Source organism: Pristiophorus japonicus, chromosome 33 (genome assembly GCF_044704955.1).
Source record: "Pristiophorus japonicus isolate sPriJap1 chromosome 33, sPriJap1.hap1, whole genome shotgun sequence".
Taxonomy (NCBI): Eukaryota; Metazoa; Chordata; class Chondrichthyes; family Pristiophoridae; genus Pristiophorus; species Pristiophorus japonicus.
The window spans coordinates 5,172,640-5,198,135 of NC_092009.1; the positions used below are offsets into that span (position 1 = coordinate 5,172,640).

Sequence of the window (25,496 nt, forward strand, 5' to 3'; positions counted from 1 at the left end):
TATACCTTTGTATCTATGCTAATTGTAAACACCTCGCAAATAAACGTAAATACAATTATAAGCACAGAGATACTTAGAGATAAATTCATAACGGAAAAAGACATAAACACAAATAGATTTATAATAACACATATATGAACACATATAATTTGATTATCAATATTCCACACAATTTAATTTACAACTCACAGATAGATGCACAAATATATTTATAAAGTTCACGCACAGCCATCCAAATTCATTACAAATAACAAAACATTACACAAATAATAAAACACGTCTATGGTGAAAATCTATGGAGACTCAATAACTGAAGGCTTCTTGCAGAGAGCCGGCATCGACACGATGGGATGAAAAGCTTCCTTCTGTGTTGAATGATTCGATGATTCATTGTCTTCCTCCTTGTTGGATAGGTGGAACAGTCAGCTGTATGATGGGAGCACAAAAACCACAGGACATGCAGCTCTAGTGGCACAATCGGTTAGCGCGCGGTCCTTATATGACACTACAGGCTTGGGAAATGCCGAGGTTGTGAGTTCGAGCCTCACCTGGAGCAGCCGATGCTTTTGCATGTGATGTTTGCACTTTTCAGAGTCTGAGGCCGTTTTCTGTTCATCCATCTCTCTTGTCGATTCCGCCATTTACCACGGTGCTGTCTGTCTCGCTGTCTCGCTGCAGTTATTCCTGTGTCAATCTGTGGGTTATTTCTTATTGAATACCCGTGCTTGTTCCCCACAGGAAATAAATGAGGGGATCAAACAATTCCTCATCTGGCACTAGGGAGCAAATGAACCAAAATTTATAAGACGATATAGTTTATTGTAAATATAACATTCCCTCTTGAGTGATATAGGTTCAATTCTGTACAAAACCAAGCTATGATCACAACGCGTTTCCAATAAGTCACCTTTGACTGTATTGTCGCAAGCGCTACCATTGTAGCTCAAGGAGATTCATAATTAATAAGCGTAGAAATCAAGCAATGAAACGGTAGAGATGGTTCTGAGAATGTGGAATGCCCTCGCCCAGACCAACATTTAAAACAAGGTTTAAAAACTGGCAGCGTGCAGGAGGAAGGGAAGAGAGGAAAGTGGGCCACAGAAAAGCCACGGGAGTTTCGGAAACTCAGGGCGTTTTTCTCTGACCACAGCATAGTTGCGCATGGCACGGATATTGTTGCTGTTAAATATGAATAAAATGCAACGTTTGTTTGCAGCTGTTTCTGTTTCTGTCCCTTTTAACTAATTCTTAATTTCATTTGCCTACGATGATTCCATAAATCTTAGTATCCTTGCCGAACAAATATCGATCAATGTGAAACTTGAAAATGTTAAATGCCCCAAACCTCGAAAGATTTTTAGGGGAGGAATTATAAGACAGGTGGAATAGGCAGCTGCAACAAAAAGGGCCACTGAATATAAAGGGGCTGCAGGAGGGGTCAAAACTAAAAATCATTGTTTAAAAACTAGGATTAAAACACTCTACCTAAATGCACGCAGCATTCAAAATAAATAAATTAGTTGACGGCATAAATCATTACAAATGGGTATGATTTGGTGGCCATTACAGAAACGTGGTTGCAGGGTGGCCAAGACTTAGAATTAAACATACAGGGATATCTGACGATTTGGAAAGTTAGACAAGAAGGGAAAGGAGGTCGGGGAGCTCTGTTAATAAAGGATGATTTCAGGTCAGATGTGAGAGACGATATTGGCTCTAATGAACAAAATGTTGAATCATTGTGGGTGGAGATTAGAGATAGTAAGGGGAAAAAGTCACTGGTGGGCGACGTTTATAGGCTCCCAAATAATAACTTCACGGTGGGGCGGGCAATAATCAATGGAATAATGGAGGCATGCGAAAAAGGAACGGCAGTAGTCATGGGCGATTTTAACCTACATATCGATTGGTCAACTCAAAACTCACGGGGTAGCCTGGAAAAGGAAGTCAGAGAATGCATAAGGGATTGTTTCTTAGAACAATATGTAACATAAACTGCAAAGGAAAAAGCTATCTTAGATCTGGTCCTGTGTAATGAGAAAGGAAAAATAAACGATCTCCGAGTAAAAGATCATTTCGGAATGTGTGATCACAGTATGATTGAATTTGTAATACAGATTGAGGGTGAGGAGGTTGTGTCAGAAACGAGTGCACTATGATTAAACAAAGGGGACTACAGTGGGATGAGGGCAGAGTTGGCTAAAGTAGATTGGCAACAAAGACTAAACGGTGGCACAAATGAGGAACAGTGGAGGACTTTTAAGGAGCTCTTTCATAGTGCGCAACAAAAATATATTCCAGTGAAAAAGAAGGGCGGTAAGAGAAGGGATAACCAGCCGTGGATAACCAAGGAAATAAAGGAGAGTATCAAATCAAAGATTAATGCGTATAAGGTGGCCAAGGTTAGTGGGAAACTAGAGGATTGGGAACATTTTAAACAAAAGCAAAGAATGACTAAAAAAGCAATAAAGAAAGGAAAAATAGATTACGAAGGTAAACTTGCGCAAAACATAAAAACAGATAGTAAAAGCTTTTACAGATATATAAAACGGAAAAGAGTGACTAAAGTAAATGTTGGTCCCTTAGAAGATGAGAAGGGGGATTTAGTAATGGGTGATGCGGAAATGGCTGAGACCTTAAAATTATTTTGCTTCGGTCTTCACAGTGGAAGACGCAAAAACCATGCCAAAAATTGCTGGTCACAGGAATGTGGGAAAAGAGCACCTTGAGACAATCAGTATCGCTAGGGGGGTAGTGCTGGACAGGCTAATGGGACTCAAGGTAGACAAGTCCCCTGGTCCTGATGAAATGCATCCCAGAGTATTAAAAGAGATGGCGGAAGTTATAGCAGATGCATTCGTTATAATCTACCTAAAATTATCTGGACTCTGGGAGGTACCAGCAGATTGGAAAGCAGCTAATGTAACGCCTCTGTTTAAAAAAGGGGGCAGACAAAAGGCAGGTAACTACAGGCCGGTTAGTTTAACATCTGTCGTGGGGAAAATGCTTGAAACTATCATTAAGGAAGAAATAGCGGGACATCTAGATGGGAATAGTGCACCCAAGCTGACGCAGCATGGATTCATGAAAGGGAAATCATGTTTAACTAATTTACTGGAATTCTTTGAGGATATAACGAGCATGGTGGATAGAGGTGTACCGATGGATGTGGTGCATCTAGATTTACAAAAGGCATTCGATAAGGTGCAACATAAAAGATTACTGCAGAAGATAGAGGTACACGGAGTCAGAGGAAATGTATCAGCATGGATAGAGAATTGGCTGGCGAACAGAAAACAGAGAGTCGGGATAAATGGGTCCTTTTCGGGTTGGAAATCGGTGGTTAGCGGTGTGCCACAGGGATCAGTGCTGGGACCAGAACTATTTACAATATACATAGATGACCTGGAAGAGGGGACAGAGTGTAGTGTTACAAAATATGCAGATGACACAAAGATTAATGGGAAAGCGGGTTGTGTAGAGGATACAGAGAGGCTGCAAGAAGATTTGGATAGGTTAAGCGAATGGGCTAAGGTTTGGCAGATGGAATACTATGTCGGAAAGTGTGAGGTCATCCACCTTGGGAAAAAAAAACAGTAAAAGGGAATATTATTTGAATGGGGAGAAATTACAACATGCTGAGGTGCAGAGGGACCTGGGGGTCCTTGTGCATGAATCCCAAAAAGTTAGTTTGCAGGTGCAGCAGGTAATCTGGAAGGCGAATGGAATGTTGGCCTTCATTTCGAGAGGGATGGAGTACAAAAGCTGGGAGGTCCTGCTGCAACTATATAGGGTATTGGTAAGGCCGCACATGGAGTACTGAGTACTGTTTTGGTCACCGTACTGAAAAAAGGATCTACTGGCTTTGGAGGGGGTACAGAGACGTTTCACGAGGCTGATTCCGCAGATGAGGGGGTTACCATATGATGATAGATTGAGTAGACTGGGTCTTGACTCGTTGGAGTTCAGAAGGCTGAGGGATGATCTTTTGGAAACATTTAAAATCATGAAAGGGATAGACAAGTAAGAGGCAGATACGTTGTTTCCACTAGGGGAGACTAGAACTAGGGGGCACAGCCTCAAAATACGGAGGAGCCAATTTAAAACCGAGTTGAGAAGGAATTTCTTCTCCCAGAGGGTTGTGAATTGGTGGAATTATCTGCCCAAGGAAGCAGTTGAGGCTAGCTCATTGAATGTATTCAAGTCACAGATAGATAGATTTTTAACCAATAAGGGAATTCAGGGTTACGGGGAGAGGGCGGGTAAATGGAGCTGAGTCCACGGCAGATCAGCCATGATCATATTGAATGGCGGAGCAGGCTCGACGGACTAGATGGCCTACTCCTGTTCCTAATTCTTATGTTCTTATGTTCTTATGTATGATGGGAGCACTAATACCACACAGCATTCGCATCCAATTCCAGCGACGGAATCGGATAGACGCCGTACCTATATGACAGTGTAAGCACCCAGAAAGGCCGAGGTTGTGAGCTCGAGCCTCACCTAATACAACTGATGGCTTTGCTTGTGACATTTCGACATTATTCAAATATACAATTGATGTACTCCCAAACGTTACCTATATATTCACGCTTTTATTACAGCACACAATATTGCAATGGAGGATGAAAATTGTACGTACATGTGAGATGGAGTGGAGGCGTTTTGACATTTAATCAATAACTCTGATATAAATAATAATGTACCGGAAACACACTCGATTTCAAAGAGAAGATATGTAAACACATTGGTTATCTCTACATAAATCCTGCACGACATTCAACAGAAACAAGGATTTTCCTGAACATTTCACTAAAACTGTTGTGCATTGGACTTCTAGCTGATTCTGTTCTCAAGAAATATTCAAACTTGTCGATTCGAGTCCCATAAAAGTACAATTGTAAATTAATAGAATGATTACCGCACAGCAGGAGGCCATTCGTCCCATCCAGAGCGTGCCAGCTCTCAGCTAGTCCCACTACCCCGCCATTTCCCCATAGCCCTGCAGGACAGGGTTGGCTGGTTCCGAGGCTGGAAATTAAAAGTTTGCAGCGAACCGCAACTGCCTGTGATAGCCGGAAGGTTTATTGTTTTGGGCCTGAAATCCACTCAGGTTTACCTGCTCGCTGCTACAATGTTTAAAGCTCCATTCAGTGCTTAAATAACTAGGAGCTGTAGCTGCCGGGCTGTCTTTTTCTCTGTCAGAGCGTGAGCTCCGCCTGGGAGGGAGGCACGTTTAAACTGTCGCCCAATTATCTTTTATGGTTTTACAACATTTCAAGAAAGCAAAAGGCTTTCCCCTCAATCTGCAATGATCTTTTCTGTTATTGTCTTCGCATGCATCTTTCTAACTCTCCCGATCTCTGCCTCTTGTATTTCTTTGGTTTTCGCTGATTTACTTCTCAGGTTTAAATGGACGGCCTGGGTTGATCTAACCTGCAACAAGGACAGCAATGGGCAAACTAATACGTGGACTATAGGACAGCAATGTTGTAAGTTCGGGGCAAATATCTTCATAGATATGTTCCTTCGCGCTCGCAGTGAAATAAAGCAGCACCGATTACAGTTGTCTTAAGGTAGAGTTTACCTTATGTGGATGCCGACACAGACGACAATATGGAGCTATTAATGCTGTAAAATCTTATTCGATAATACAGGTCACATATTCAAAACTAGTTATGTAAATACATTGTAATATTGTTGACGTGGAATAGTCAGCAATGCTCCCACGGCAATTGGATGCCTCTGCCCAGTTGGAAACCTGTCTGAGCAATGCAGAACAATCAATTTCTGCTGAGCAGACCATGAGCCTACTTCTTGAAAATGGTTCTCCTGTCCCGCTAAGAGGGGATTAAGTATCATGAGAGTTCGATAGGACTCTGCCCACTTGTATAGCAGGACGTGTAGTGGGTATTTTCCCTTCCTTAAAGAACAGTAATGACTCAGTTCCAGAATTTGCTCGCACCACTCGCAATTCGGCCCAAGGATGAGCCGAGCCGATCACGTGGAGTTAATACAATTCCTCCAGTCAGTAAATTCAGTTGGGATATCAAGAAAATATAAGAAATCGCCGTGATGTACTCAGTGAGCGCGCAGCATAATGGATAAGATGGTTATTTACGGTATGTACCATAACGTTATCAGGAAATTGCAGTTTTGAGGAGATTTGGATTCAAAGCCTAATTTATGTAAGATTCAGTCAAATGCTTGGAAGGTTTATCAGCAACAAACGCTTAACAAAGAACATGAGCACAATCTATTAGCAGTCCATCGCCTTAACCTCTCGTCTGCCAACGAGCACAACTCGGCTATTCCATTTCAGGCTTTTTGCATCCGTATAGAAATACGTTGCAAAAAGTCCCCATCACGTCGTGTCCTGCCCGTGCAACCAGATCGACAATGTTGAAATTGTACAATCAGCTTCTGTAAGCAAACGGCCTTCAATTACTACAGGATGGCTGTGAAATGTCTACTCAAATGATGAGGTGCAGGCCCCTTTCAGTTAGACCTGGCAGCCTGGCCACGCCGGTTTCAAACCCGACCAATGCAGAACTCTCTACAGTTATACCACATTAGGCGTACTGTGTGCAATTCTGGTCGCTGCATTATAAAAGAGACTAGTGGGGCACTGGATAGGTTGCAGATAAGTTAGTACTCTATCAGGAAAGAATCGACAGGCTCAATTTATTTTGTCGTGAAATGGGAAGTTTGAGGGATTACCTAATCGAGCTCTTTAATATCTTGAAAGATTTGATAGAGTTGATATAGTGTTTCCACTCCTGGAGAAAGTATTACTAGAGACCATCAATATAAGATAAATCAGCAACAAATCAAATTGGGAATGAAGAATAATCTTCTTTACTCACAGTGTAGTAAGGATGTAGAACTCACTACCACCAGAGAAGTTGAATCAAATATTATAGATGCATGTAAGGAGCGGTTAGATAAAAATATGAGGGAGAACTAAATGGAGGGCTATGCTGATAGTGCTGGATGCGGAAAGAGGGGAGGATGCTCCAGTTGGCCACAAACGTCGATATTGACAGGTTGGGCCGAATAGCCTGTTTTTGCATTGAATATCCCATGTAATCGTTTGATGTCGACACCATGGGTCCAATTCAAAAGCCGACTTCTCACAACTTTCAGACCTAGAGGAAATAACACTGATTAATATTCCTGGTTAGGGTGTTTCAAAAAGATGTCAAGATTGATGCTCCTTGAAGCCTACCTCGTTGACCAAGCTTTGGGGCATCTGTCGTAAATTCTCTTTTATGTGGTTCTGTGTCAGCGTTGTTTGATTTGTCTTAAGCTTTCGTGGAGCGCCCTGTGACGTCTTACTATGTTAAAGGCGCTACATAAATGAAAGTTGTTGTTGTTGTAATATTTACATTGTCTCCCTGTTTCAGGTTTCACAGAAAACGTGCTGGTTGAGAAGGCATTCGGCATACCTACCTTTATTAGCCAAGATATATAGTACAAGAGCAGTGAAGTTATGCTTGAGCTATATAAAACATTATTTGGGCCACAGCTAGATTACTGCGTACACATCATTAGAGGAAAGATGTAATTGCACTAGAGAGGATGCAAAAGAGATTTACGAGGATGTTGCCTGGACTGGAGAATTTTGGATATGAGTAATGATTCGATCGGCTGGGTTTTTTTTCATTGGAGCATAGGAAACTGAGGGGAAACAAAATTATGAGGGGCCTGGAGAGAGTGGATAGGAAGGGCCTATTTTTCTGAGCAGAATGGTAAACAACCAGGGGACATAGAATTAAAGTAATTGGTAGCAAGTTTAGAGGGGATTTGACGGGTAATGTTTTCACCCAGAGCAAGTTGGTAGTCTGGAACTCACTGCCTGAAAGGGTGGTGGAGGCAGAAACCCTCACCGCATTTAAAACACGCTTGGTTATGCACTTGAAGTGCAATAACCTACAGGGCTATGGACCAAAAGCTGGAACATGGGATTCCGCTGGATAGCTCTTTGTTGGCCGGCGTTGACCGGATGGGCCGAAATATCCTTCTTCCGTGCTGTTAATAACTATGATTCTGTGATTCAGTTCTAAGCGAGTATCTAACTGCAGATAAGCCGGAGGTGGAGACTTTATGGTAAAATTAAGAAATAGGAAAGGATTTAAGACAATAGTGGGAGTTGTGTATTGGCCCCCTAGTCACAGCTGTGAAGTACTAGAATATATAAATTTAGAGATTAGACAAGCGTGCAGTAAAGACAGTGTGGTTTTAATAGGGGATTTAAATGTTCATATATATTGGGATAATCGGACTAACACCTGTCAGAAAGTTTGTGTATTTCTTGAGTGTGTCCGGGCTAGTTCTGCAACAATATGTTCAAGAACGAACAAGGGACATGCCAATTTACATTTAGTAATGAGTAACGAGCCGGGTTTATTCAACAGCCTAAGCGTAAGTGAACATGTATTTAATAGCGAACAAAACATGATCGACTTCAAAGTAACGTTTGAAAGGGAGAAACGAGAAAAAGCTACTACCATTCCAGATTTCTGTAAGACCGACTTCAATGGGCTGAGACAGAGACTGACCACAACAAACTGGGAAAATCTGTGAATTGCTAAAACGATAGGAGGTATTAAAAATAATTAAATGTGATACAGAATCAGTGTATAACCCTGGGGGCCAAAAAAACAGGCATGGGCGACTAAAGAGGTAAGGGACCACGTTAAACTAAAATTAAAAGCGTACACAAATGCAAAAAATAGCACAGATCCTAGTGAATGGGAAAGTTACAAAGAAAAGCTAAGGGGCACAAAGCAGATAGTAATTGCTACAAAGAGGGAGTAAGAAAATAACCGACTGGTGAAATGAATAGACACATAGCAGATGTAAATTAACGCAGATAATTGTGAAGTGATACATTTTGGTAGGATGAGGAGAGGCAAAATGAAATATTGATACTATTTTAACGGGGCCAGATTTATACATGAACATTTAAATCCCCTATTAAGCATCCGCCTCTGGAGATCAATGATCCCGAAACCGGTCAGAATGCTCTCCCTGTATTGTATAAACCAGCTCCAAATCGTACAATTTTAAAGAGGTGGCAGGATCTGGAAGACCAGAGGACTTTTCCTTTGTTAATAGACGAATAAGGTATAAAAACAAGGAAATTATGAGGCTTCAGCAGCAATATTGCGTTCAGTTCGTGACAACACGCTTTTGGGAAGAAGTCAAGCTTTCGGCAGAATAGATTTACTGGAATACTGCCAGAGCTGGGGACCTCATTTATACGAATAGACTGGTGAATCTGGGATTTCTCTCCTTAGAATAGAAAATCGAACCCATGATCTTCGGTTTACGGGACCGACGCCTTACCACTTGGCCACCGCGCCTTGATAAGCTGTGTGACTTGCGTTGAATTGCTACAGAATCCCACATCATTTCAATTCCGTTGTCTAAGCACAGACGCATATACAAAAAAATAAAGTGGGATAGTGGAACGGGCAAATGACAAGCGTCATTTATATGAAACTATCATAAAACATTTCATAAAATCATACATTACCAATGGAGAATACTTGGTCCATCGTACTCTTGAACGAGCTATCCAATTAGACCCAGCTCTTTCCACAACGCCCTGAAAAATGTGCTTCTTCAAGCATTTATCCAATTCCATTTTGAGGGTTACAATTGAATCTGCAGTGCTACGGGGAAATGACGGGGTAAGACGAGCCGAGCGTCAGCACGGGCTCGACGGGCTGAATTGTCTTCTTCCGTGCTGTAACAATTCTAAGAATCGATGACTCTATGATTCACCACCCTTTCAGGCAGTGCTTTACAGATCACGACAACTCACAGTTTCAAAACAATCAATTCTCCTCCACTTCCATTTGTTTCCTCTGTTGTTGTGGATGTTCCCAGGACTGGTTAGTTTTGGTAATGGGAAAAGATTGGGGTTGTTTTCTTTCGAACAGATGAGGATAAGTGGTGACATAACTGATGTGTATAACATTATGCGGGGCCGAGATAGTGTGCAGAAGAAACATCTGTACCCCTGAGCAGAGAGGTCAATAACCAAGGGCCATAGATTTAAAGTAATTGGTAAAAGGATTACACGAGAGTCGAGGAGAAATTTTTTCGCTCAGAATGAATTTGGGTCTGGAGCTCACTGACTGAAAATTTGGTGGAGACACAATCCCTCATCACATTTAAGCAGTACTTGTATATGGATTGAATGACCCTAATCTGCAACGCTACATATCAAGAGCTGGGAAGTGCGATAGGCTTGATAGCTATTTCGATTGGCCGAGACAGGATGGGCCGAATGACCCCATTCCCTGATGCAAACTTCTCCGATTCTATGATTTTATGAGGTGAGAAAATGCTATTTTGTTTTCTGCACATATCTGTATCGATGGGATCTTGCTGTGTGGTAATTGGCTGCCGTATTGCCCAACAGCACATCCAGTGACTACACTTCAAGAAGTACTTCATTTTCTGTAAAACACGTTTGAATAAAATATTAATTCAGTGGATGTGGGCGTAGCTAGGAAGGCTGACATTTATTGCCCAACCCTAATTGCGTTTAAGAAGGTAGTGATGTACAAACTTCGTGAACCACTGCCATACTTGGATATCCACTTAATGGCTATGGTCCAAGAGCTCGAAATTGGATTTGGCAGGATAATGCTTTGTCCACCAGCAAGGACGCGATGGGCTAAATGGTTTCCTTCTGTGCTGTAAATTTCTATGGCTCTGTGGTTCAGTCACTGAGATGATGGTACTGCCAATGTGCTGTTGTAGAAGGAGTTCCAAGATTTTCACCCCGCACAATAATGGAAAGGCGATATAATTCATGGTTCATTATCTGCGGAGTTGATCCTCGAGTTGGAAAAATCAATCATTAGCGATCATGCCCACTTCTGACCTTATGATGGAGGGCAGGTCATTGATGAAGCAGGTGATGATGATATCCTGCAGCGATATCCTGGGCTGAGATGATTGGCGTCGTAAAACCACAACCACCTTCTTTTAGTCTAGGTATGTCTCCAGCAGTGAAGATGAACCACGCAATGACTTCAACGTTAGTAGCCTCCTTGATGAAACATTCCGCCAAATACTGCTTTGAAGTCAAGGCCAATTACTCTCGCCTCATTTTAGAATTAATCACTTTTGGCATTATTTGGACCAAGGCTGTAATGATGTCTAGAGGCTGGTGGTACTGTCGGACCTCAAACTGAGCAACGATGGGCAATTCGGTCATTCTATGTTTGTGAAAGATGCTACGGGAATGCAAGATCGTGCTGTTACTGTCTGAAAACAGCGCACAGTTGCATGATGTATATTTGTAGGATCAGATGGGTCATCGGCCTGAAATCTTACTCCTACCTTCCTCTTCCGACATACCCTACCAGTGCTTCAAAGCATGGCACGTTTTAAAATATCAGTGTTAAAAACATTGTTTCATTCTATATTTCTTAAAGATTAAGACACAACTGGCAGCGAGATATCCAGTTTGCCGATGATGCAAATATTGGTGATATGGTAATTAGTACAGATGTTAGCGTATACTTATAAAGATATATTGATAGATTAAATGAAAGGACGATACAGTGGCAGATAGATTCCAAACAGGTAATTGTGTGGTCATCCATTTTAGTTCACAAATATAAATCCGAGTACGAATTAAATGGAGCACAGCTTGGAGGGATGGAGTTCCAAAGCGGTTTGCAGTCCCAGAGCGCATACCACTAAAATGCAGTTGCAAGTTACAAATATATTCAAAACAACTAATGGCGTGTTAGGCTTTATAACTATGGGATAGACTATAAAGCCATGGAAGTTTTTCTTCAACTGTACAGAGATGTAGTTAGGCTATATCTGTAGTACTCTAAGTTATAGAATATAATAGATTCATAGACGTTTACAGCACGGAAGGAGGTAATTTCGGCCCATCCTGTCCGTGCCACGGTTATCCAGCCTAATCCCACTTTCCAGCTCTAGGTCCATAACTCTGCACGTTACGGCACTTCAGGTGCACATCCAAATACGTTTTAAATGTGCTAAAGATTTCTGCCTCCACCAATCTTTCGGGCAGTGCGTTTTCGACAACCACAACTATCTGCGAGTGGAAATTTCCCATCACATCTCCTGTAAAACTTCTCTAATGACTATAAATCTATGCCCGCTTGATGTTAAGCACTCTGCTAAGGGCAATAAGCAGTTTCTACCCATTATATCTAGTCGCCTTATGGGCACGGCCCCTTGGAAACGATAGGCTGGATTGGAATGTGCACTGTTCATGCTCACCAGAATGTTACCAGGATGCAACGGGTTAAATTATGAGGAGAAATTACATAAACTAGGCCTGTACTCCCTGGAATATAGAAGGTTAAGTGTCGATTTGATTGAGATTTTTAAGGGTTTGATACGAATTGATAAGATAGATAGAGATAAAACTTTTTTCACCGTTCGTGGGAGAGTTTTCGACAAGAGGACATGATGATAAAATCAGAGGCAGGACATTCGACGGAGAAGTTAGGAAAATCTTCTTCATGCAAAGGGTAAAGGATTTATCTTCTACAAAAGACAGGATATACTAGCTCAATTAAAAATGTTAATTTTAGATTGATAGTTTTTGCTAGACACTGGTAAAAATGATGTGGAGCCAATGTAGATGGATGGAGATAAGATAGAGCTCAGCCAAGAATTAACAGAATGGCGAATCGGCACAAGGAGCGGAATGGCCTAATGCTGTTCCTATGTTCAGTCAATTGGCAGAACACCTATTATAAATAAAGAAACGTTGTCTTGAAGGGTGAATTAAAGTATATTATTTGCAGAGATTATGGACCGCTTCCACGCTTTCATAACAAACAAGCATTAAGTCTAATTCTCAAACCAGTTGTTTGAATATTTACCAGGAGCAGAGACACATCTGTTGAATTTTAATTCCAACGCATTAACATCTCGACCATCATGGTCATGGGCACGCTGCAGTGCAGTGCTTGGAAATTCGGCATATCGCTTGCAGACTCAAAATGTAGTTTTCAGCGCAGAGCAACCTACACGTCTGCATACTCTGCAAACGTGGGAGGTTATATGCCTTGTTTTTAACTGTGGATGGTGAAAAGTTGAACCGCAAAAGCACAACAGTTAGGCAAATAACGCAATGAACTGACCGTCTGTAACTAGAAAAGAAACCCCCTTGCTTTAACCCACAGAACATGTAATCTTCCCGTCAACACTGAACATCTTTGAATGAATAATGTTAAAATGCACGTCAACCACCCAGTATCAGCAAGCTCAGACTGAACCAGCACTTAAAGTGATAACGCATAAGGTATGGAGGAAACTGAAGTGGGAAGAGATGGAGAGAGTGACAGAGAGAAAGTCATATTTGGACAGATAAACAGATCCCCAATGAGAAAAGCGTACAGAAATTGACTGCAACTAAGATAGACAAAAAGCGAGACTGACACACGGAAAGAAAGTTAGAGTCAGAGAGAAATAGAATAAATGATAGAGAGAGAAAAAGAGAAATAGCACATTAAATGTGAGAAAATACCTGACGGCAGGGCTGGCAATTAAATCCGTGAACTGAGGTTTACAGGTAAAAACACAAGCTCACTGAGAGAGTGGATTGTAGCATCCCATGAGACACTTTCCCCAGAGCCCTGCAAACTGTTCGCCATCAACTATTTACCCAATTCCCTTTTAGAGGCGGTCAACCCGCTGCTTAAGAGGTAGAGAGGGAGTGGGTGATCAGCAGACAGAATAGGAGGACTCGGCAGGTAGTGCACGAGCCCCCGAGGCCATCTCGCTCGCCAACAGCGTTGAACCAGATCCAAATCCACGGCAACGAAGGTGGTTCAGCTGCACAGGGGAGGAGAGAGAAGAATGGAAGAGCTATAATGGTAGGGGTTTCAATAATCAGGGGAGCAGATAGGCGTTTCTGCAGCCGCAGACGTGACACCAGAATAATATGTTGCCTTCCTGGAGGCAAGGATGTCACCGAGCTGCTGCAGGACATGCTGATGGAGGAGGGTGATCAGTCAGCGTTCTTTGTCCATATGTTCCCAATGACATAGGTAGAAAGAGGGGTGAAGTCCTGCAGGCAGAGTTTGCGGAGCTATGAGAGAGGTTAAAAAACAGGAGCTGAAAGGTAGTAATCTCCGGAATACTCCAGGTGCCACGAACGAGTGAGTACAGAAATAGGAGGATAGAGCACGTGGATGCATGGCTGGAGAAATGGCGCAGGACGGAGGGCTTTAGTTTCCTGAGACATTTGGACTGCTTTTGGCGGAGTTGGTACCTGTACAAGCCAGACGGGTTGATACTCAACAGAGCCGGGACCAATAACCTCGAGTGGCGACGGGCTGGGGGGAGGCGGTGGTTCCTCGTGCTGTTGGGGAGGGTTTAAACTAGTTTGGCAGGGGGATGGGAACCTTAGAATAGATTCAATAGGGAGGGGAGTAGAGTTGGAATTAAAAAGCAAAAAGGTAGAAAGTTAGTTTGTAGGACAGAGGAAAGAAGTGTAAAAAACAAATTTAAAAAGCTTTTTGTGTAAATGCACGTAGCATGCGTAACAAAACAGATGAGTTGACGGAACAAATAAATACAAATGAGTACGATCTGACAGTAATTGCAGAGACGTGGTTGCAAGGTGACCAGGACAGGAAACGAATTATTCAAGGGTATTTGACATTTCGGAAGGACCGACAAAAAGGGAAAGTAGGTGGGGTAACATTGTTAATAAAAGATGAGATTAGTGCGTTCGTGAGAAACGATATTGGCTCAGAGGGTCAAGGTTGAATAATTTTGGGTGGAGATAAGAAACAATAACGGGAAAAAGTCGCGGCTAGGCATAGTCTATAGGCCCCCAAACAGTGGTTACACGTTTGGACGGAGTATAAATCAAGAAATATTAGAGGCTTGGAAAAAAGGAACGGCAATAATGATATGGACTTTTAACCTTCATATTTACTGGATAAACCTAATTGGCCTGGCTAGATTTGAGTAGGCATTCATGGAGTGTATCCGGGAGACTTTATTTCTACAGGGAGCAGGCTATCTTAGATCTAGTACTGTGTAATAAGACAGGATTAATAAAAGATCTCATAGTAAAAGATCGTATTGGATTGAGTGACCACAATATGGTTGAATTTCAAATTCAGTTGGAGGAATAGAAATGTGTTTCTTCAACCAGTGTCCTAAGGTTAAATAAAGGAGAGTACAAAGGTATGATGACAGAGGTGGATAAAGTTGACTGGGAAAGTAACCTAAGGTGTGGGCGGTTGATGAGCAGTGGCAGACATTTAAGGAGATATTTTATAACACGGAACAAAAAATTACCCAATGAGAAGGAAAGGCTGTGAGATAAGGGATAACCATCCGCATCTAACTAAGGAAATAACGGAGGGTATCATATTGAAATCAAAGGCATACAATGTGGCCAAGACTAGTGGGAGACGAGAGCAGCGCATTGGGATTGTTTTTAAGCCAGCAGAGAAAGATTAAAAACATTATTAAAGAGGGAAGATATATTATGAAATTAAACTAGCACTAAATATAAAAACAGATAATAAGAGTTTCTACAAATACATAAAAGGGAAAAGAGTTGCTCATGTGAATGTTGGCCCCCTGGAGGATGACACTGTGGAATTAATAATGGAGAACAGGGAAATGGCAGAGACGTTGAACAAATATTTTGTATTGGTCTTTCAAGTAGATGAAACTAATAAACAACCCAATAGTGGATAATAAAGCGGATATAGGCAGGGATGAATTAATACTATCACTATCACGAACGAAGTAGTACTAGTAAAATAATTGCCATAACGGCAGACAAGTCCCCTGGACCTGATGGCTTACATCCGAGGGTCTTAAGAGAAGTGGTTGCAGAGGTAGTGGATGCATTCGTTATAATTTCTCAAAATACCCTGCATTCTGGAGCGGTCACAGTGGATTGGAAAACCGAAAATGTAATGCCCCTTAAATACGAGTCAAGCAAAAAGCAGGAAACTATAGAACAGTTAGCCTAACATCTGCCGTTGCGAAAATGCTGGAGTCCATTATTAAGGAAGCAGTAGCGGGACATTTGGAAAAGCATGATTCAATCAAGCAGAATCAGCATGGTTTTATGAAAAGGAAATCATGTTTAACAAATCTGCTGGAGTCTTTGAGGATGTAGCGTGTGGATAAGCGGACACCAGTCGATATGGTGTATTTGGATTTCCAGAAGGCATTAGATAATGTGCCACATAAGAGGTTACTGCACAAGATAACAGCTCACGTGGTTGCGAGTAAAATATTAGCATGGAGAGAGGCTTTGCTAAATAACAGAAAACAGAGCGTCGGGATAAATGCGTAATTCTCCATTTGGCAAACAGTGACTAGTGGGGTGACTCAGGTATCGGTGCTGGGTCCACAACTATTTACAATCTATTTTAATGAATTGCATGAAATGACCGAGTGTAAAGGAGCTAAGTTTGCTGATGATACAAAGCTGGGTAGGAAAGCAAATTCTGACGAGGACACAATAAATCTGCAAAGGGATATAGACAGGCTAAGTGTGTGGGCAACAGTTTGGCTGTTGCAATATAACGTGTGAAAATGTGACGATACCAACTGTGGCAGAAAGAATAGAAAAGCAAATTATAACTTAAATGGAGAAAAGTTGCAAAGTGCTGACGTAGTGGGACACGTGGGGGTACTTGTGCAAGAAACACAAAACTTAGTGTGCAGGTGCAGCACTTAATCAGGAAGGCAAATGGAATATGCGTTTATTTCAAGTGCGATGCTTTATAAAGGCAGATTAGAGCTGCTACAATTGTACCGTGTATTAGTGAGGCCACACCTGGTGTAAGGCGTACAGTTTTAGCCTCCGTATTTAAGGAAGGATATACTTGGAGACTGTTCAGAGAGGGTTCACTAAGTTGAATTCGGAGATGGGGAGGTTTGACTTATAAAAATAGGTTACGTAGGTTGGGACTATCCACACTGGAGTACAGAAGAATGAGAGGTAATCTTATCGAAACGTATAAGATAATGAGGACGCTCGACAAGGTGGATGCAGAGAGCATATTTGCACTCATACGGGAAACTAAAACTAGTGGACGTAGACTTAGAATAAGGGACCGCCAATTTATAAGAAAATTAGAACATGTTAAAAATGAGCAGCAATCAGCCATACGGCCCCTCGAGTCTGCACCACCATTTAATATGATAATTGCTGATCGGATCATGGACTCAGGTCCCCTTTCCTGTCTGCTCACCATAACTCCGTAATCCCTTATTAGTTAAGAAACTGTCTCTGACTTAAATTTATTCAATGACCCGGCTCCCACAGCGCTCTGAGGCAGCCAAATCCACAGAGGTATAACCCTCTGAAAGAGGAAATTCCTCCTCATCTCAGTTTTAAATGGGCGGCCGCTTTTTCTAAGATGTTGCCCCCGAGTTCTCGTCTCCCCTATCAATGGAAACCTCCTCTTTGCATCCACCTTGTCAAGCCCCTCATAAACTTATACGTTTCGATGACATCACCTCTCATTCTTCTGAATTCCAATGAGTAATGGCTGAACCTTCTCATTCTTTCATCATAGATCAACCCCCTCATCTCCGAATGAACCTAGTGAACCTTCTCTGAATTGCGTCCAAAGCAAGTATCCTTTCATAAATATGGAAACCAAAACTATACACTATATTTCAGGTGTCGCCTCACAATACCGATATAGCTGTAGCAAGACTTCCCTGCTTTTATACTCCATCTCCTTTGTAATAAACCCCATTATTCCATTGGCTTTCCTGATTATTTGCTGCAGCTGCATACTAACCTTTTGTGTTTCATACACAAGTTCCCATAGTTCCCGCTGTATTGCAGCACGTTGCAATGTTTCTTCATTTAAATAACAGCTTGCTCTTTTCTGTCAAAGTTTATTTCTGTCAAATTGCATGACCTCACACTTTCCAACATTATACTCATACATTGCTTTTCGTCACAACTTTTCATCGTCAGCAAACGTGGCTACGTTATACTCGGTCCCTTCTTCCCAGTCGTTTATGCAGATTTAAAACTGAGATGAGAAGAAACGTATTTTCTATGGAATTCTCTCCCCCAGAGAGCCGTGGAGGCTGGGTCAATGAATATATAAAATCGAAGATAGACACATTTTTGAATGATCAGGGAGTAAAGGGTTATGGAGAGCGGGCAGGGAAGTGGAGCTGAGTCCTTGATTAGATTATCCATGATCTTATTCAATGGCGGAGCAGGGTCGAGGGGCCAAATACTCCTGCCCCTAATTCTTATGTTCTTATATACTTAAGAAAGTTCTGATCGCATCTGTGCCAACCAACTTTTCAGGTAATGCATTCCAAACCTGAACTAATTGGAGAATAATTAACTAATCTCCTCATCTCAACTCCGGTTCATTTGTCAAATAAATTGCTAATTTAAATCTGAGATTGATAGATTTTTACTGGATACTGGTGGGAATTGATTTGGAGTCAAAGCAGATAGATGAGTTTAAGTAATTTTCAAAAATTATCTCACTGAACGACTCGAGGGTTCAACGACCCCTGCTCTTATTTTCCATCAATCGGCAGAGCACCTCTTGTAAATGTAGGATCGCTTCCTGGAAATGTAAAATATAAATACAGAACCTTCCTTTCCAATGATTATAATATTTTAACAAGTTATCGTAATAGACACCATCCGCTAGTACTGGAGCTCAAACTCATGCCAACATTCGCACATTTGATGTTCAGTCCAAAACTTATTACTCACTCAGCCATCCTGACGATTGAAGCAAAAAATGCAATTTTCGACAATTCAGCAAAGTCATTCCACACCAAGTATCAATCCATTGATAATGCCAGTGATTGGAAAGCTGCTGTAGAATAAAAGTAACATCAGTTACTTTTCAGTTTCCTGGCTCTCTATCTCCCTATCACTATGGTCGTCCAATCACTTTGGTCATCCATTCCCCACAAGGACGACTTGAGGCCCCTCCGCTTCTTCTTTGAAAGGACGCTCAACCAATATCCATCCACCATCAATTCATCCGCCTGGCGGAACTTGATTTAAACTGGCATTGGACAACTTCTCCTTTGACTAAACACACTTACTCCAAATTAAATGTGTTGCTATGGTAACCCGCATGCGGCCTAGATATGCCTATATTTCAATGGTATAAGTGCAACATTCTTTGTTCTAGTCCTACTCAGGTCTCATCCATCACTTCGTTTTCTGGAACATTGATGAATTTATCTGTGCCATTTTCAGCTTTAGCAATGAACAAGACGTTTAGTCACCTTTGCTTTAAATTTCCAACCTTCCCTGCCCTTCACATGGCCCATCTCAGACTCTTCCCTTACCCTCCTGATTTCGCTACCTCCATTGCTGGGGAGAGTCGGCCGACCAATATCTTTTATAACCCCACTGATTCCCACATCTACCTAAATTAAACTTTATCCCACTCGCTTTCTACAAGGACTCTATTCCATTCTCCCAGTTTCTCCATCTCCATCGTATGTGCCCTGACGATGCCAAAGTCAATACCAGTGCTACCGATATTTAGGTAAATGATTCTCCAGCAAGAAAAACCCTCAACACGAGTGCACATGACCCTCGACCTTGCCCGGCACATTTCCCGCATTTCTGCTCTCATCCCTTCTCCTCCCTTCGCATAACCACGATAGGGTTCCACTTGTGCTTAACATTTACTTCACGAACCGTCACATTCAATGGATCATCCTCCCCCATTGCTGACACATCCATCGTGGACCTACCATTAAATACTTCTTACCCTCTCCTCTCTTTTCAGCAGTACAAAGTCTATCCGGCATGACCTGGTACACTATCCAATCACCACCAACAACGCTTTCCTTCCCACAGCACCTTCCCGAGCAAGCGCAGGAGAAGCAACACGTGGCCATTTCCTCCTCCCTTCCCACAGTCCAGGCCAGTATAGGTGAAACGACGTACTTGTACTTCTTTCAACATAGTGTACTCTATCGACTGAAATCTCTTCTACATTGGGGCGACCAGGCACATACTAGGTGAGCACTTTACCGAGCAGCTCATTCAATCCGCAACGAGAACCCCAAGCTTTCGGTCGCCTGTCTCGTCCTCCTACACTGTTCCTATGAAGCTCAACGTAAGATCGAGGAACAGCAGCTCATCTTTCCATTCGGCATTTTACAGCCTTCCGGGCTCAAAGTTGAATTCAACAATTTCAGATTCTAACCTCTGCTCCCATTTTCTCGGACAGTAACTGTTCGTAATGATCTTGCTATTCCCTCTTACCCTTTCTCTAAACGCATATTTGTTTCTTGCAGTATCCCATTATCAAGCACTTTTGCTTTTGTCATGAAATCTTTCCTGCTTTCCACCATGTCACAGGCCTTCCTTTTCGTTCCTTCCTCCCCTCCACCTTGCCCTGCTTAAGTGTCTGCTTAAAACCTGTTACACATCCAACTTCTGACAGTTTTGATGAAATATCATCGACGTGAAACATTATCTCTGTTTCTCACTTCACTAATGCTGCTTGTCCTGCTGAATATGTTCAGCAATTTCGGTTGCATTTCCAATTCCCAGCATCCATGGTAAGTTGCTTCAGAAAAAAATAACATCAGTGCTGTGGATGAGAGGGTTCGTTATCAAGTGGTGATGTCGCCGTCCTGTAAACCGGAAAATGTGGGTTCACCTCCTGTCCGCGCTTTCATACAAGTGCCCGGAGGATCTCCTGTTGTTCCAAACAGCCCATAATTATCTCAAATGTTAATAGTTCAGCAAGTCCACTGACCCGAGAGTTTGAAGAGCCATTGCATGTTTCTGAGTCCGTTAATGTTCCCAATCTTTTGGTAAATGTATTAATCTGAAGTCACGTGCAGAACATTATTATCCGTTTCCCACAGGACTAAACGAATCAAACCGAGGTAGGCAATGCGTATCCGAGAGTGCCAGAACGGAAGGAGACTTTTTGTCCCATCATGACTAAGCCGGCTTTGTGAAAATGCTATCCAATTATACCCACTCCCTACACTTTCAACACAGCCCTGCAATTGATTCCTATCAAATGTTATCCAATTCACGTTTGATGGCAAGCATTTCAAGAAAATGTGATAATTCGCTACAATGTACATTCCTTGAAGGAATAATAACACAAAACTAAAAATGTTCCAAACGTGGCTATCAAGAGAAATTAAAGATAGTATTAGATTCAAGGAAGAGATTAATAATATTGCCAAAAAGAGTAGAAAGCCTGAACATAAGGGGCTTTTTATAATTAAAAAAGCTGTATGCTTTCAGTCCCGGATCACGCTGTGTCTGTTTAAAAGGGATGTGCTCTCAGTGCCTGGTCATTCTGTGTCTGTTTAAGAGGGATATGTTTTAAGTCCTGGGCCATTTTGTGTCTGTTAAAAAGGGATGTGCTGTCAGTCCCTGATCATGCTGTGTCTGTTTAAAAGGGTTGTGCTCTCAGTACAGGATCATTCTTTGTTTGTCGAAATGGGACGTGCTATCTATCCTGGATCTTTCTTTGCCTGTTTAAAATGGATATTTTCACTGTCCCGGATCATTCTGTGTATGTGTAAAAGGGATATTCTCTCTGTCCCGGATCATTCTGTGCCTGTTTAAATTGGATGTGCTGTCTGTCCTGGATATTTCTTTGCCTGTTTAAAAGGGATATTTTCTCTGTCCCGGATCATTCTGTGTGTGTGTAAAAGTGATATTCTCTCAGTCCCGGATCATTCTGTGTAAGTGTAAAACGGATGTGCTCTCTGTCCCAGATCATACTGTGTATGTGTAAAAGGGATATTCTCTCAGTTCGGGATCATTCTGTGTTTGTGTAAAAGAGATATTGTCTCAGTGCTGGATCATTCTGTGAGTGTGTAAAAGAGAAATTCTCTCAGTCCTGGATCATTCTGTGTTTGTGTAAAATTGATATGCTCTCAATCCGGCATTATTCGATGTTTGTGTCTGTTTCAATGGAGCGCGATTACATTTGTGATTACCGAATATTTAATGTGATGTAATCGAAAGCGCATTTGGTTTACCTGCGTATGTGCGGACCACTTTGCAATGCTTCAGTTCAGTAATTCAATATATGTTTATCTTTACGTGAAACATATATTTATCATAATAGTGACCCTGAAAAAGTTCACAATTCTCTTCACACCAATGCATATCATCGAATCATTGCATTTCATAGTATGGAAGGAGGCCATTCCGGCCCATCGTGTCCACGTTTGCCGAACAAGAGCTATCGAGCCTCATCCCACTTTCCAGTACTTGTTCCGTACTCTTGTAGCTAACGACACTTTAAGTGCAAATCCAAGTACTTTTTTGCAACGTGGGCAGGGAATCTGCCTCGACCATCCTTTCAGCGGTGTGCTACAGAACCCTCTGGGTGAAAAATTGTCCCCACAAATCACCTCTAAGTCTCCTACCAATTACAATAAATTCATGCTTCCTCTTTGTTGACTGCTCTGCTAAGGGAAATAGGTCCGCCTTAACACCTCTACCGAGTCCACTTATAATTGTGTATGCCTGAATATCGTCTCTCCTCAGCATTCTCTGGTCCACAGAAAACTAACACAGCCTGACTAATCGTTCCTCATAGCTCAAGTTCTCTGTTCCAGGCAACATTCTCGTAAATCTCCTCTGTATTCTCTCCAATGCAATTACATCTTTCCTGTAATGTGCTGAAACAGTACTCTAGTGGTGGCCTAACTAGTGTTGTATGCAGTTCAAGCATAACCCTCCTGCTGTTGAATACTATGCCTCCACTGTTAAAAGCAAGTATTCCATATGCTTTATCAACCACATTATCTACCTCGCCTGCAACGTTCAGAAACCTGTGGAACTGCTCTCCAAGGTACATTTGTTCCACTACACTGCTTAATGTTCTACAATTTATTGTGTATTTTCTTGCCTTATTTTCCCATTAAAGTATATATTAATAATTTGAGACATGTCATGAGCTCAGTGTAGCAAGCTAGGGAAAAATGGTGAATTTGGATAAGAATTTTCAGGTGATTGACAAAAGAACCACATGCATCAAATATTTAACACACTACCCACGAGGATGGGACTGGACACACGTGTGCAGAATACAATGGATTCATAGTCCATCGCGTTATCAAGTCGGTCACCTAGTCTCGCAACACGATCAGCCATTCCGTTTGTTTATTTTTGCATCCAAACAGAATTCCCCTGTGACAACGTGCCTTCACCGCTTGTCCTGCCCGTGCACCCAAATCGACAATATTGAAAATCTACAATCAGCTTCTGTAAGCAAAGGGCCTTCCGTTACTTCAAGTGAGCGACTTTCAGAAATGGTCGGTTTTGAGACAGATTCAGAACAGAAAAAAAGATGTTTTGCACGGTGAGTTAAATGACCGTGACAAGACCTCTATAGCATTGAAGCAAATCACCTTCATCATTCAGCCTCGCGCCAGTGCCATCACCAGACAAACTGTTGCGGGGAGAATTGTGAGCAAAGTAAAGGAGTGCTATTGATTGTGGAAGGCAGAAAAAGCTGGGAGAAGAGGTGGGTTTGAAGGAGTAAATATGTGCCCACCGCTAAAAACGTAATATCTGTTTAATTTTGTAAGGATAGATGTTTGGCTGTGTTCTATCAGCAGGTGCTGTAGTGAATAAAATAAATGAAGCGAGATGTGCCATGCCTCGGATTCGAACCGAGTTTGCTGCGGCCACAACACAGAGTACTAACCACTATACGATCACGGCGCCACACACCAGCTGTCACGGTTTTCTTCTGATTGCAGCAAAGTTACACACGGCGCTGGTCAGAAAATATATAGTTTTTTGATGAGGCCAAATTCGACACCGCCAGAAATTATTGCAACAGTGGTAAGCGACCAAGGCCACGCACTGAATCGGGACTTAATCCAGAATGGGAACTAGTGCAACCCCAGTTACGTTTAAAACGATTGCAGCTCTGGTCCATGGCAAGAAACTCTCCCTTTGTGAATCATGAAGATAGTAAGTGCCAGCCCCGCTGTGAGTCAAACCGACCATCTTTTGTTTACTAGATAGGCGCTTTGACGAGTTAAGCCACAGTTTCAAACCACGCCTTTGGTCTATCGCCTACACTCACTCATATCTATCAGCCACCTGTCACTTCCATTTAGAGTTTGAGTCCATTTTATATTTAAGCATCTCTCTTGTCTACTCCGCCATGTGTGCCAATGCTGCCTCTATCTCTCGCTGCATTTATCTCGATGTCAATCCGTGCGTTGATTCTGAATGGATACCTATGTTTGTCTCTGACGTGAAATAAATAAAGGACGCAGATAATTCCTCCTCTGACACCAGGGAAATGAGGAGCTAACATTTATAGCAAGATATTGTTTATTGTGATCCAGAAAATACAATATTCCAACTTGAACGATTTAGATTCATTTCTGTGCGAACGGGATTATGACCCCAACGTATTTCCAATAAGCCATATTTTAAATCGATGTCTGAAGCAGTCCCATTTCACCTCAACGAGATTCATAACAATAAACATAGAAGCACGCAGTGAAACGATATTTGCAGAAAGAGTTGTGAGACTGCAGAATGCACTGGCTCAGAGCAGCAGATTTAAAACAAGGATTAAAAACATGCAGCGTGTGGGATGAAGGGGTGAGAGAGGCAAGAGAGCCGCAGGAAAATCGGGGGAGTTCTTCACTGACGACAGCATCATTGTGCGTGGCATGGTTATTTTGCTTTTAAATATGAATAAAATGCAACGTGTGTTTGCAGCTGTTTCTGTTTCTGTCCTGTTACGTTCATAGGAAAATAGAAATAGGAGGTGGCTATTCAGCCTCTCAAGCTTGCTCCGACATTTAATTAGATCAGAGCTGGTCTGTGCAATGATTCCATACACCTTCATAACCTTGTCTAACAACAATCTATCAATCACGAGTTTGAAATTGTCATTCAACCCCCAACATCAACCGATTTTTAGGGGAGGAAGTTCCAGGATTTCCCTACCTTCTGTGAGCAAATCGATTCCTTTCATCATCCTTGGACAGGTTAGCTCTAATTTTACGTGTAGCTCCCATTGAACTGGACCCTCCCACTACGGAAAATATTTCTCTTTATCTATCACCTATTTGTTTGCAGCTCTGACCTAATTCCATACCCCACAACATTACCTGTTCCCGTGATGCTGTCCCTCTAATTTGTATTTTGAGATCATGCCACTTTCTCTGATGATTCTCTGCGCCCGATCTCTACAATTGTATTAGTTGTCGATCATTGGCAGCAGGCGGCAGAAGCGAGCGGGATATGGAACCTGACAGAGAATGCTGCTTCACATGGTTGCCTTATACCCCACGAGAGCTTGTGGGGATTGGAAAAGTTAGAATTAAGGAAGCGATGTCTCAAAGTGCCACTATATACAAGAAGCGCCTCATTGTATGGGTATATTTGAGACACAACAGGATTGTATCCGTCTGAATCCAGATTATAAGACTGTGTGATCGTATCACACCTGTGTCGCGGCGGC

The 25,496-nt window shown here is 42.1% G+C and overlaps 1 non-coding gene across 1 annotated transcript; it reads left to right on the forward strand.

Moving 5' to 3' along the window:
• The first annotated feature begins 462 nt into the window (after positions 1-462).
• Positions 463-556, forward strand: trnai-uau (transfer RNA isoleucine (anticodon UAU)). The gene is made up of 2 exons: positions 463-500; positions 521-556. It is a non-coding gene; the product is annotated as a tRNA-Ile (tRNA).
• Positions 557-25,496: the final 24,940 nt, after the last annotated feature.